Genomic DNA, 15,000 nt, shown 5'->3' with positions numbered 1-15,000 from the left:
ATCTTTGGTAAATTTACCAAGAGCTATAGTCATAGTGATCCTCCTATTCAACTACTTCAACCATTTCCAAACACCTCATAGCATTTTTAGGGATCGAACCCTCGAGGCTTTTATCATTTATTTATATATATATTATCATTTATATAGAATATAAATAGAAATGATTTTCTCGTAAACTGTCCCTTCTGTTCTAATTGGTTTCGAATATCAAAATGATTTTTTGGTCTATTGATACTTAGGCCAAATCCATGAACTCAATGTGGTTATTCTTTTCTATTCTTAAAAATCCCCTAAGCCATGAATCATGAATTGTCTTATGACTCAAAAATCCGATAGATTCATTTTAAAAAGAACTGTTCAAGAAACAAATGATCCACTTTCTCGCTTTTTCTACAAGCGGATCCCCAGACATACTTCTCTCCTTTCATCAAATAATCTTATTCTTGAATCTTGTTCGTGAAAAAAAAATTATATTCTTCTAGTTTCTATGTCTAGGAAACCACTACAGGATCATATATTTTATTACTTTCTATAATCCATTTTTTTTCTTTTGTTGTCTTCTTTGTTCTATTTTTCTCTCTTTCCGATTAAAAAAACTCCAAAGTCTATTTTTTTTTGCGGATCGAGGTAATAAATTCGAAAATTTTATCTATTTACTTTATTTCTTTTTATTCGTCTATCAGATTCTTAAATATTGTATTGAGTTTTATTAATAATAAGAAACTTTAAGTGAAAGTTTTTTTTTCTCACATACATTTCCATTTATTGCCGGAAAAATATCGTATGCATCGATATGAAAAGAAAATATTTGATACGTAAAGACATGATTTGATGGATTTTTTTTCTATTATTTCTATAAAATAGGATATATATTATAGAAATAATAGAAATGTAAATAGATCTTTTCTTGTGTTTGGAAAAAAAGATGTTTAAAATGAAAATGACTTGTTTGTTTGTTGTAACTTGGAATAAGCCCTTCCGCGTGAAGAAAGGGCATAGCAATTTATTCCCTATAGAACCCATAGGAATAAGAAGATTTAATCGGAAATATCGACAGATCCATCAAATTTGAATATCAGAATAGTAGATATAGTTATGATTCAATGGGTTAGGTCCACTTACTTTTTTGATAATCTTTCCTTTTTTTTTTGAAAAGAATAATGTTTCACTTTCTAACTAGAATTACTTTACTATATTCGAATTCATTAGAATAATAAGGATAACCTCTTAAAATTCTAATTAGAATTCATAATTCCATTTTATAATGAAATCCTACGATTCCGTAGTTTTTTTATTACAAATAGAAACTTATTACAAATATCAACAATATCCCTATTCTTCCTTAAACTATGAATATTATTGCTGGTGTTCTCTGAAAAAAAAAGTAAAAAGCCCCTTATCGGATTTGAACCGATGACTTACGCCTTACCATGGCGTTACTCTACCACTGAGTTAAAAGGGCTCCGTTTGATTTCATTACTAAATAAGAAACTAGTCAATATGACTAGTACATCCATTTGTTACTGCATATACTTATTATATAGATGGGATTAGAATATATGTACATAAGTATATATATTTGATTCGCATAACGACTCATCAAGGAACAAAAAATTGGATTTACTTAGTAAATAGAGTCAAGTTAAAAAAAAAATTCAATAACTTGTTGATCCCTATCCTTATTACTTATCTGATTTCCATATTGATTATCGTTTTTTTATTTACCGGCTTAATTTTAACAATGAATGAGAATGAAAGAAATGAAGTTTTAACCCCTCGTCCTTTCCACCAAACTAATCATTCCCGAAAAGTATCTTATCTTTCTTTTCCTTTCTTTCGCATTACTTATCTTTTTTTCTATTTTTTTTTTAATTCACGATTGGAATAAAAAATTTCGAAATCTAAATGATAAATCCAAAAATTCTATGGAATTCTGAAAGATGGAAAAATCCTTTTTTTTGATCGAATCATATCATTTCATTATATTGACAATTTCAAAAAACTGTTCATACTATGAACGTAGTATAATGACGGTCGGGCAAGTATGCCCCCATCGTCTAGTGGTTCAGGACATCTCTCTTTCAAGGAGGCAGCGGGGATTCGACTTCCCCTGGGGGTAGGGTACTACGAAAGGCAGTTAATCATGGATTATCAATAAAGATTGAAATGGATTCTTCCTGTTCCTGGGTCGATGCCCGAGCGGTTAATGGGGACGGACTGTAAATTCGTTGGCAATATGTCTACGCTGGTTCAAATCCAGCTCGGCCCAAGAATTTGCCGATCCACCATGAAATGGCATAACACCCATTTGTTGTTCTCCAGAAATGACTGATCTGCTCTGATACGGAAGAATCAAAATAGGAAACATCTCTAGCGATATTGTTTTTTTCCGTATTACATATTTTTTCTACAAATTCGGATGTTGCTAGTAATCCTGATTCATATCAGGGTTTGTAAGTAGAAAGTCTTAGGAAAAGATTAAAAAAAAAAGACTCTTTTCTCTTTTCATTGATTCATTTTTCAATTGACTTGGCAATAACGAACGGATTACGAGTAATCCGTGTCAATCTCACTAAAGTGCATATCTATATGGATATCAATATATACTATAGTCCGCCTCTTTCAGTTACAGCACAATGGTTCGAATCTAAAATAGAAAAAAGGTTTGAATGAAACCGTAAGAATCTGTATGCTGTACGCTTTTTTCCCTGGGATTGTAGTTCAATTGGTCAGAGCACCGCCCTGTCAAGGCGGAAGCTGCGGGTTCGAGCCCCGTCAGTCCCGATGGATACAAATCCAATAAAAAAGACATCCATTCATCTTGTGTGTGAAAGGGAATAAAAATAACAAACAAAATCTCATTCCTAATAGGGATCCCTCTTGTTTTTTTCTTTTTTCGTCAGAACCTTTACCTTACATTAAACTAAAAAAGAAAGAATAAAAAAGGAAAAGGAATTTTGGATTGCATCAGAAATCTAAATTTTAAATTTGGTATGGATAAAAGATTTTCCTATGTTATACTATTTAATTCTCGACGATGAATCGATTTGATAATTCAGATATTGTTATTCATGATATTGATACGATTTGACATCATTAAAATTTTATACCATTGAATTTACCGACGAAAGATTTATCATCTCTATGGGATTAAATCCCGAATTTTTTATTGGAAATTGAAGAGAAATAAAACATAGAGATTATGGAAGTAAATATTCTCGCATTTATTGCTACTGCATTGTTCATTCTAGTTCCTACTGCCTTTTTACTTATAATTTACGTAAAAACGGTAAGTCAAAGTGAATAATTTCACTTAAACATGACTTTCTTAATTCTTGTCTATGCAATCATTGATTGAAAAAAAATGAAAAAAAAAAAGATTTCAATTTGGAGTCTTAGTCTTAAATGAAATGATCGGACTACAATCAGCAGAATTCTATGAAATCCAGATAGTCTAGTAGAAAGAAATCAAATCTATTTCTTTCTACTAGACTATTATTGTAATATATTCAAGTTTTACTCTCTAAAAAAAAATAGGGTTTAATATAAATCAATCTCCAATATGTATCTTCATATATATAATTTCAATTACATATATGTAAATATATGTAATATACATAACATAGCGTCCCAATTTTTTTTCTTTGTTTCATCTATTTGATTTGTATTGATTCCAATCAATCTGAAATAATTAAAAAGCAACTCTTATTCTTCCGATTACTATTTGTGGATTTCAGATTCTTTTTACAATCCCGGTATCATATTAAAAAAAAGTAGGAATGGGGGTTACACGGTTCCTCATTTTCCATATATAATCTTGGTAAGAGTCGGTTCATCGAAATGGAAATCCTAGGAAAAATTCGGAATAGGAGACAATTTCCTATTATTTTGTATTCCTTTTTTTTTTCAATTATTTTCAAAACACGAATATGGAATTATTCAAATATTTGTTTGATTGAAAGAGTATTTTGGATTTCTATATTATCCATAGAATACATTACACTACTAGACTACAATAGAACTTCGAAATACAGATATATTTTATATTTGAATTCAATTAATTAGTATGAATTAAATACTATAATTCATATAGTTCCAAAATTGAATTCATATAGTTCCAAAATTTCAAAACCCAGCTATAAAATAAAATGGATACTTTGATCCCTTAACTCAATTATTAGTATACTTATAGTCCACTTCTTCCCCATACTACGAGGGAAAGGGAAAATGAAAAAACTACCATTAAAGCAGCCCATGCAAGACTTACTATATCCATGTAAATTTTGTCTCCTATCTCTATAAAAAGGAATCATTTTTTTATTGTTCACAAATATTTCTCTTGTATTTATTTTTCTTTTGTATTATTAACTAATAATATTATAATAAGAATACTATTCTAATATAGAATAAGAATACTATAATAATAGTGAAATTGCTGGTACAAAGTCAAAAAAGGATTCTGGGCTAACACCATTGACGAAAAATTCTATTAAAACATCTAACAAATTCTTATATGATTTTTAGTAAAATCGGAAAACATTAAGTATAAACAAAATATCCAGAAACATCCTTGGAAGTTTTAAGAGAATGAATGTTATTAACAGGTAGGAATAATAAGACCTGGATTTTATCCCCCCTATTTCATTAAGTAATTTCATTAAGTAAAAAAAAAAATAGAAAAAAGACAGATTACTTTGCATACTCATACTCTTATTTCCATTCGATCTAATCCTTAGCGTCTCCTGATTCGTTCTCTAAAATAATCGGAGGATAGCCTGCCTATTTAATTCTTTGACTAGAGGTTACCGAAAAGAAAGATTTTCTATTTGATTCTATTTCCATTCGAATCAAATAGAATCAAAAAAAATTTGAAATTTTAATAAATATATATTAAATATTAATATATATATTTATTAAAATAGAACTATTTAAATCAACAAAAAACTATTTATATTTATATATATACTTATATATATATATAAATTAAATAAATAAAATATATAAATTAAATAAAAAAAAAGCCAATTAGCTATTCAATCTAACTAATCTAACTAATATTGAATAAATGCGGAAGCACTCATATACTTTACATCAGTCTGTATGCAAGGTTTTTCTTCCGCCCCTTCTCCAACTAAAAATGGAATTAGATTCCCTGTCCGACCTATCCTTATCCAATCTAATTCAAGACCCAGTCAGTAGACGGACACTACAATAGTAGTGGATTGAAACGACTATTATTTCAACATTTATCGATTCCTTTTCACTACTGGAATCTTTCCTTCAATCCGAGACGAAAAGATTTACAGCATTTTTTGGAACAAACCTTAGAATTTAGAATAAAACAAGTTTCAAGAGTCCTTTTCCTCCGCTTGCTTCTGCTGGAAAAAAAAATTTCTATCAAAAAAACGTAATACACTATTTCAAATCTCTTGTCGATCAGGCGACACCCGGATTTGAACTGGGGAAAAAGGATTTGCAGTCCCCCGCCTTACCACTCGGCCATGCCGCCAAAACTAAAATCGAAAAAACTAATATATATATATATATGAATATATGAGAATTCCCACTTTCCCCAAAAAAGGAGGATTCTATACTTCTTTTTTTTATGCTTGTATTTTAAATTTGGTTTTCTTTGATCCCATTCTTAAAAAAAAAAGAAAAAAATCTCGGGACAAATCGCAACCGTTAACTATAAATTTCTGAACGATTCTTGAAAATTTGGATCTAAGATGTTTTTTTTTCTTAATGAGATAAGAAAATCGAAATTGATACATAACCAATCAATCTTTTTTGAAAAAAAAACTTTCCCTATTTCAATTATAACAGCAACTGTCAATATATGTAAACCCTAGAACATAAATTTTCATTGTTACACAAATATTATCTAATTGGATATCTTATCCATATATAATATATATACTATAGGGAATTTTCAAGAAATTCTCGTGCTTCCCCCTTTTTATAGATTGAATAGAAAATAAAAAATGAACATGACATGTCATGTGCTTTCCCGAACGTGCAATAAAGTAATAAAGATATCTATCTATCTATAGATAGATAGATAGAGTTGGAGTTAGATCTACGTATGTTTAATAAATACAAGCCTTATTACACACTCTAATCGTATTCTCCTATTCTAAAAAAAATAGGTAAAAATTTCTCTCTTTTCTGCGAATTCAAATTCTTTTTTAAACAATTAAAAAGGTTAAGTGCTAAAAAAATCAATTCTATATTGTTTCTGATTATTCGATTAGATCTTTATCTCAGCGAGCAGAGCAAATCCCGAATTGATTTTTTTCGGGTATCAAATCAAATTGGAATATGTAATATCAGAATAATGGTATAAATGGAATCTATTTTTTTTTTTTTTGATATGCCTTAAAAAACCCGAAAATGAAAGTGGAATTATTCAATTCGTTTCCATTTTTCTATTTATATTCGAATTTCGATTCTATCTGTTTGTTTTGTTGCAAATTCATAGTTGAGTATAAAATCATATTTTATTTATTCTTCTTTTCATAATAGGTATTTCATACACAGGGTTAGGTAAAATTTCATGTAATTCAGTAAAAAGAAAAAGAACAGAAATTCCATTTTTGCTAAATCTATTCATGTGATTTGAGAAAGAATGACAGCAAATCGTGGGATATTTTTCTATAAAATTCACGGGGAAATTGAAAATGCTTGAGGTTGGAAATGAGGGACTGTCTGCACTACCCGGGTTGAATCAGATACAATTTGAAGGATTTTGTAGGTTCATTGATCGGGGGTTAACAGAAGGACTTTTTAAGTTTCCAAAAATTGAGGATACAGATCAAGAAATGGAATTTCAATTATTTGTGGAAAAATATCAATTGTTAGAACCCTTGATAAACGAAAAAGATGCCGTATATGAATCGCTTACATATTCCTCTGAATTATATGTATCCGCAGGATTAATTTGGAAAAGCAGTAGGGACATACAAGAACAAACTATTTTTATTGGAAACATTCCTCTAATGAATTCCCTGGGAACTTTTATAGTAAATGGAATATACAGAATTGTAATCAATCAAATATTGCAAAGCCCTGGTATCTATTACCGATCAGAATTGGATCATAACGGAATTTCGGTCTATACTGGCACCATAATATCAGATTGGGGGGGGAGATTAGAATTAGAGATTGATAGAAAAGCAAGGATATGGGCTCGTGTGAGTAGAAAACAGAAAATATCTATTCTAGTTCTATCATCAGCTATGGGTTCGAATTTAAACGAAATTCTAGGGAATGTTTGTTATCCTGAAATTTTCGTGTCTTTCTTGAATGATAAGGAGAAAAAAAAAATCGGGTCAAAAGAAAATGCCATTTTGGAGTTTTATCGACAATTTGCTTGTGTAGGTGGAGATCCAGTATTTTCTGAATCTTTATGTAAAGAATTACAAAAAAAATTTTTTCAACAAAGATGTGAATTAGGAAGGATTGGTCGACGAAATATGAACCAAAAGCTGAATCTTGATATACCTCAGAACAATACATTTTTGTTACCGCGAGATATATTGACAGCTACGGATCATTTGATTGGAATGAAATTTGGAATGGGTACACTTGACGATATAAATCATTTGAAAAATAAACGTATTCGTTCTGTAGCAGATCTATTACAAGATCAATTTGGATTGGCCCTGGTTCGTTTAGAAAATATGGTTAGAGGAACTATATGTGGAGCAATTAGACATAAATTGATACCGACTCCTCAGAATTTGGTGACTTCAACTCCATTAACAACTACTTATGAATCCTTTTTTGGATTACATCCATTATCTCAAGTTTTAGATCAAACCAATCCATTGACCCAAATAGTTCATGGGAGAAAATTGAGTTATTTGGGCCCTGGAGGATTGACAGGGCGAACTGCTAGTTTTCGGATACGAGATATCCATCCTAGTCACTATGGACGTATTTGTCCAATTGACACATCTGAAGGAATCAATGTTGGACTTATTGGATCCCTCGCAATTCATGCGAGGATTGGTAGTTGGGGGTCTATAGAAAGTCCATTTTATGAAATCTCTGAGAGATCCAAAAGAATACGCATGTTTTATTTATCACCAAATAGAGATGAATACTATATGGTAACAACAGGAAATTCTTTGGCACTAAATCGAGATATTCAGGAAGAACAGATTGTTCCAGCTCGATACCGTCAAGAATTTCTTACTATTGCATGGGAACAGGTTCATCTTCGAGGTATTTTTCCCTTCCAATATTTTTCTATTGGAGCTTCCCTCATTCCTTTTATCGAGCATAATGATGCGAATCGAGCTTTAATGAGTTCTAATATGCAACGTCAAGCAGTTCCGCTTTCTCGGTCCGAAAAATGCATTGTTGGAACTGGATTGGAACGCCAAGTTGCTTTAGATTCTGGGGTTTCCGCTATAGCCGAATACGAGGGAAACGTCATTTATCCCGATACTGACAAGATCATTTTTGTTGGAAATGGGGTTACTCTAAGCATTCCATTAACTATATATCAACGTTCCAACAAAAATACTTGCATGCATCAAAAACCCCAGGTTCAGCAAGGTAAATACATAAAAAGGGGACAAATTTTAGCGGATGGTGCCTCTACAGTTGGTGGCGAACTCGCTTTGGGAAAAAACGTATTTGTAGCTTATATGCCATGGGAAGGTTACAATTCTGAGGATGCTGTACTCATTAGTGAGCGTTTGGTCTATGAAGATATTTTTACTTCTTTTCACATACGGAAATATGAAATTCAGACTCATATGACAAGCCAGGGTTCTGAAAGAATCACTAATCAAATTCCGCACCTAGAAGCCCATTTACTCCGAAATTTAGACAAAAATGGAATTGTGATCCTGGGATCTTGGGTCGAAACGGGCGATATTTTAGTGGGTAAATTAACGCCTCAAATGGCGAAAGAATCCTCGTATTCCCCGGAAGATAGATTATTACGAGCTATACTTGGCATTCAGGTATCCACCTCAAAGGAAACTTGTCTAAAACTACCTATAGGCGGTAGGGGTCGAGTTATTGATGTGAGATGGATCCAAAAAAAAGGGGGTTCCAGTTATAATCCAGAAATGATTGGTATATATATATTACAGAAACGTGAAATTAAAGTAGGCGATAAAGTGGCCGGGAGACATGGAAATAAGGGTATCGTTTCAAAGATTTTGTCTAGACAGGATATGCCTTATTTGCAAGACGGAAGATCCGTTGATATGGTCTTCAATCCATTAGGGGTACCTTCACGAATGAATGTAGGACAGATATTTGAATCCTCACTCGGGTTAGCGGGAAGTATGCTAGATAGACATTATCGAATAGCACCTTTTGATGAAAGATATGAACAAGAGGCTTCGAGAAAACTAGTGTTTTCTGAATTATATGAAGCCAGTAAACAAACATCGAATCCATGGATATTTGAACCCGAGGATCCGGGAAAAAGCAGAATATTTGATGGAAGAACAGGGAATTCTTTTAAAAAGCCTGTTCTAATGGGAAAGCCTTATATCTTGAAATTAATTCATCAAGTTGATGATAAAATACATGGACGTTCCAGTGGACATTATGCACTTGTTACGCAACAACCCCTTAGAGGAAGGGCCAAACGGGGAGGACAACGGGTAGGCGAAATGGAAGTTTGGGCCCTGGAGGGATTTGGTGTTGCTCATATGTTACAAGAGATGCTTACTTATAAATCGGATCATATTAAAGCTCGCCAAGAAGTACTCGGTACTACGATCATTGGAGGAACAATACCTAAACCTACGGATGCTCCAGAATCTTTTCGATTGCTCGTTCGAGAACTACGATCTTTGGTTATGGAACTGAATCATTTCCTTGTATCTGAGAAGAACTTCCGGATTTATAGGAAGGAAGCTTAATTGAACTGAATCAGAATTTTTATTCTATGATTGATCAGTATAAACATCAACAACTCCGAATTGGATCAGTTTCTCCTCAACAAATAAGTGCTTGGGCAAAAAAAATCCTACCTAATGGAGAGATAGTTGGGGAGGTAAAAAAACCCTATACTTTTCATTACAAAACCAATAAGCCTGAAAAAGATGGATTATTTTGTGAAAGAATTTTTGGGCCTATAAAAAGTGGGATTTGTGCTTGTGGAAATTATCGAGTAATCAGAGATAAAAAGGACGATCCCAAATTTTGTGAACAATGCGGAGTAGAATTTATTGATTCTCGGATACGTAGATATCAAATGGGCTATATAAAACTGGCATGCCTAGTAACTCATGTGTGGTATTTGAAACGGCTTCCTAGTTATATCGCGAATCTTTTAGATAAACCTCTTAAAGAATTAGAGGGTCTAGTATACTGCGATGTGTGATTTGATCAAAATTCCTATTGTACAGATTCCGAATGAGAAACTGTCATTCCATTCAATTGAATTGGGATGCCCTAAATCTGACATGTCTCTTGAAATGAGTAATATGAAGCTCAGAATTATGGATGTATTGAATACTCCCAAATAAAAGGGAATTGGTCTATGGTCGATTCAGTAACAAATAAATATGAATTTCTAGCTGCACGTATCTCGTGAAAGAAAAAGAAATACTTTTTTTGTGGAATTCACTATTCCATCTTTTTTAGAAAGAACTGAAATTATGTTCTAATAAGCAAATATATCATGGTTGCAGAAGCCTATCTATCGCATATAGGCTTAAGGACATCATAGCATAACCGTCGAGGTGACGTCTGGACCTAAAAGATCAAATGGAATGATACATAGACAAGGAAATCCCTTATGAATTCCAGGATACTCCCTTTAATGAATGATTCCATTTTAGGGGATTCCCCATTCGAAGGGGGATAGACTACTCAAGAATTTTACATTTCATTTCTTTTCTGTCGTAATTGAGAATTGGATAAATAATTCAGAAAATATAAAAAAAGAAAAAGAATGCATCAATGAAATGTTGATTAGTCTTTATTGAGAACTTGAGTAAAGAGTAAACCTTTTATTTTAGATTAGGGGTTTTATAGAATTTGAAAGTGGAAACCCTTTGCTTTATCTTTATTTGGTATAACTACTTGAGCCGGATGAGAGGAAACCTTCACGTCCGATTTTGAAAGGGGGAGATCCTATTGGATTGGATCCTATCCAAATTTTTCGTTTGCTAGGCCCGTAGTTAAAAAACCCACTTTCTTACGATTACGAGGTCCATTCGAATATGAAATACAATCCTGGAAACACAGCATACCTATTTTTTTTTCTACCCAAGGTTTCGATATATTTCGAAATCGAGAAATTTCAAGTGGAGCGGGTGCTATCCGAGAACAATTAGCCGATCTGGATTTGAGAATTCTTATTGATTCTTCGTTGATAGAATGGAAAGAATTAGGAGAAGAGGGATCCATGGACAATGAAAATGAATGGGAAGATCGAAAAGTTGGAAGAAGAAAGAATTTTTTGGTTCGACGCATAGAATTAGCTAAACATTTTATCCGAACAAATATAGAACCAGAATGGATGGTTTTATGTCTCTTACCAGTTCTTCCTCCCGAATTGAGACCCATTATTCAAATAGATGGGGGTAAGCTAATGAGCTCGGATATTAATGAACTCTATAGAAGAGTTATCTATCGGAATAATACTCTTATCGATCTATTAACAACAAGTAGATCTACACCAGGAGAATTAGTAATGTGTCAGGAAAAATTGGTACAAGAAGCCGTGGATACACTTCTTGATAATGGAATCCGCGGACAACCAATGAAGGACGGTCATAATAAGGTTTACAAATCATTTTCCGATATAATTGAGGGCAAAGAGGGAAGATTTCGCGAGACTCTGCTTGGCAAACGGGTTGATTATTCGGGACGTTCTGTCATTGTCGTAGGTCCATCACTTTCATTACATCGATGTGGATTACCTCGCGAAATAGCAATAGAACTTTTCCAGACATTTCTAATTCGTGGTCTAATTCGAAAACATTTTGCTTCGAACATAGGAATTGCTAAGAGTAAAATTCGGGAAAAAGAACCGATTGTATGGGAAATACTTCAAGAAGTTATGCGGGGGCATCCCGTATTGCTGAATAGAGCCCCTACTCTGCATAGATTAGGCATACAGGCATTCCAACCCATTTTAGTAGAAGGGCGTGCTATTTGTTTACATCCATTAGTTTGTAAGGGATTCAATGCAGACTTTGATGGGGATCAAATGGCTATTCATGTGCCTTTATCTTTGGAGGCTCAAGCAGAAGCTCGTTTACTTATGTTTTCTCATATGAACCTCTTATCTCCAGCTATTGGGGATCCCATTTCCGTACCAACTCAAGATATACTTATTGGGCTTTACGTATTAACGAGCGGGAATCGTCGAGGTATTTGTTCAAATAGGTATAATCCGTGTAATTGCAGAAATTCGAAAAATGAAAGAATTCGAGATAATAACTATAAGTATACGAAAAAAAAAGAACCTTTTTTTTGTAATTCCTATGATGCAATTGGAGCTTATCAACAGAAAAGAATAGATTTCGATAGTCCTTTGTGGTTCCGATGGCGATTAGATCAACGCATTATTTCGTCAAGAGAAGTTCCTATCGAAGTTCACTACGAATCTTTGGGTACCTATCATGAAATTTATGGGCATTATCTAGTAGTAAGAAGTACAAAAAAAGAAATTCGTTGTATATACATTCGAACCACTGTTGGTCATATTTCTTTTTATCGAGAAATTGAAGAAGCTATACAAGGTTTTTGCCGGACCTATTCATACAGTATATCTAATCATATAGATGGTTGATATGTAAGATAAGTAAATTTATGCTACCAGTGTGGAATTCAGGTCTCCGTGGTTCAACTAGGATCATAGTTTTAAAATTTCTACGCGAATCAAGATAAAGAAAAGGAAGTTTTCCAATCATTGACTCAAATCCATTGTCGAACCGAATCCCACTGAGTGGAATATGGAGGTACTTATGGCAGAACGAGCCAATCTAGTCTTTCACAATAAAGTGATAGGTGGAACTGCCATTAAACGACTTATTAGCAGATTAATAAACCACTTCGGAATGGCATATACATCACACATCCTGGATCAAGTAAAGACTCTGGGATTCCGTCAAGCTACGGCTACATCCATTTCATTAGGAATTGATGATCTTTTAACAATACCTTCTAAAGGATGGCTAGTTCAAGATGCTGAACAACAAATTTTTATTTTGGAAAAACATCATCATTATGGGAATGTACATGCGGTAGAAAAATTACGACAATCCATTGAGATATGGTATGCTACTAGTGAATATTTGAGACAAGAAATGAATCCTAATTTTAGGATGACCGACCCCTTGAATCCAGTCCATATAATGTCTTTTTCAGGAGCTAGAGGAAATGCATCTCAAGTACACCAATTAGTAGGTATGAGAGGATTAATGTCGGATCCACAAGGGCAAATGATTGATTTACCTATTCAAAGCAATTTACGCGAAGGACTGTCTTTAACAGAATATATCATTTCTTGCTACGGAGCCCGTAAAGGGGTTGTAGATACTGCTGTACGAACATCGGATGCTGGATATCTTACACGCAGACTTGTTGAAGTGGTTCAACACATTGTTGTACGTCGAACAGATTGCGGTACCATTCAAGGGATTTCGGTGAATATCCAGAATGGAATGATGCCGGAAATAATTTTGATACAAACATTAATTGGTCGTGTATTAGCAGACGATATATACAGAGGTTCACGATGCATTGCTGTTAGAAATCAAGATATTGGAATTGGACTTATCAATCGATTCAAAACTTTTCAAACACAACCAATATCTATTCGAACCCCCTTTACCTGTAGGAATACATCTTGGATCTGCCGATTATGTTATGGCCAAAGTCCTACTCATGGCCACTTAGTGGAATTAGGAGAAGCTGTAGGTATTATTGCGGGTCAATCTATTGGAGAACCGGGTACTCAACTAACATTAAGAACTTTTCATACCGGTGGAGTATTCACAGGGGGTACTGCGGAACATGTGCGAGCGCCTTCTAATGGAAAAATTAAATTCAATGAGGATTTGGTTCATCCTACACGTACACGTCATGGGCATCCTGCTTTTCTATGTTCTATAAACTTGTATGTAACTATTGAAAGTGACGATATTATACATAATGTGATTATTCCACCAAAAAGTTTTTTATTAGTTCAAAATGATCAATATGTAAAATCGGAACAAGTGATTGCTGAGATTCGTGCGGGAACATACACTTTGAATTTGAAGGAAAAGGTTCGAAAACATGTTTATTCTGACTCAGAAGGAGAAATGCATTGGAGTACCGATGTATACCATGCATCAGAATTTAGATATAGTAATGTCCATATCTTACCAAAAACAAGTCATTTATGGATATTATCAGGAAAGTCGTACAGGGTCGGTTCAGTCTCTTTTTCACTCCGCAAGGATCAAGATCAAATGAACATTCATTCTCTTTCTACTGGAGAAAGAAATATTTGTAACCTTTTAGTAAGTAATGAACAAGTAAGACATAAATTCTTTAGTTTCAATCTTTCTGGTAAAAAAGAAGGAAGGATTCCTGATTATTCAATATTGAATCAAATCATATGTATGGATTATTGTCATTTTACACATCTTGCTATTTTCCATGACACTTCGGATTTATTAGCAAAGAGGCGAAGAAATAGATTCATCATTCCATTTCCATTCCAATCGATTCAAGAACGAGACAAAAAACTAATGTCCCTTCCGGTATCTCGATTGAAATACAATCAATGGTATTTTCGTAGAAATAGTATTCTTGCTTATTTCGATGATCCTCAATACGAACGCAGAGTTCAGGAATTACAAAATATAGACTATAGAATAAATTCCATTTTTAAAAAGAGGATTTTTTAATTGATATCAAGGAGTTAAAGAATTTAGCCAAAATACCAAATCAAGTAGATCGATTTTTTTTCATTCCCGAGGAAGTGCATATTTTACCCGAATCTTCTTCCATAATGATACGGAA

General features: G+C 33.3%; 3 non-coding genes and 2 pseudogenes across 3 annotated transcripts; 2 read left to right on the top strand and 3 right to left on the bottom strand.

Moving 5' to 3' along the window:
• LOC113873672 overlaps positions 1-4,800 on the bottom strand; it is a 7,220-nt pseudogene extending 2,420 nt beyond the window's left edge.
• On the bottom strand, positions 1,391-1,462 carry TRNAT-GGU. Its single transcript has one exon. It is a non-coding gene; the product is annotated as a tRNA-Thr (tRNA).
• TRNAD-GUC lies at positions 2,711-2,784 on the top strand. Its single transcript has one exon. It is a non-coding gene; the product is annotated as a tRNA-Asp (tRNA).
• Positions 4,801-5,438: 638 nt separating the features above from the next.
• On the bottom strand, positions 5,439-5,509 carry TRNAC-GCA. The gene has a single exon. It is a non-coding gene; the product is annotated as a tRNA-Cys (tRNA).
• A 4,472-nt stretch (positions 5,510-9,981) lies between these two features.
• On the top strand, positions 9,982-14,851 carry LOC113850257 (annotated as a pseudogene).
• Positions 14,852-15,000: the final 149 nt, after the last annotated feature.

Source organism: Abrus precatorius, unplaced genomic scaffold (assembly GCF_003935025.1).
Source record: "Abrus precatorius isolate BTA unplaced genomic scaffold, Abrus_2018 Scaffold0, whole genome shotgun sequence".
Classification (NCBI taxonomy): Eukaryota; Viridiplantae; Streptophyta; class Magnoliopsida; order Fabales; family Fabaceae; genus Abrus; species Abrus precatorius.
This window is presented reverse-complemented; position numbering and strand designations above follow the sequence as displayed.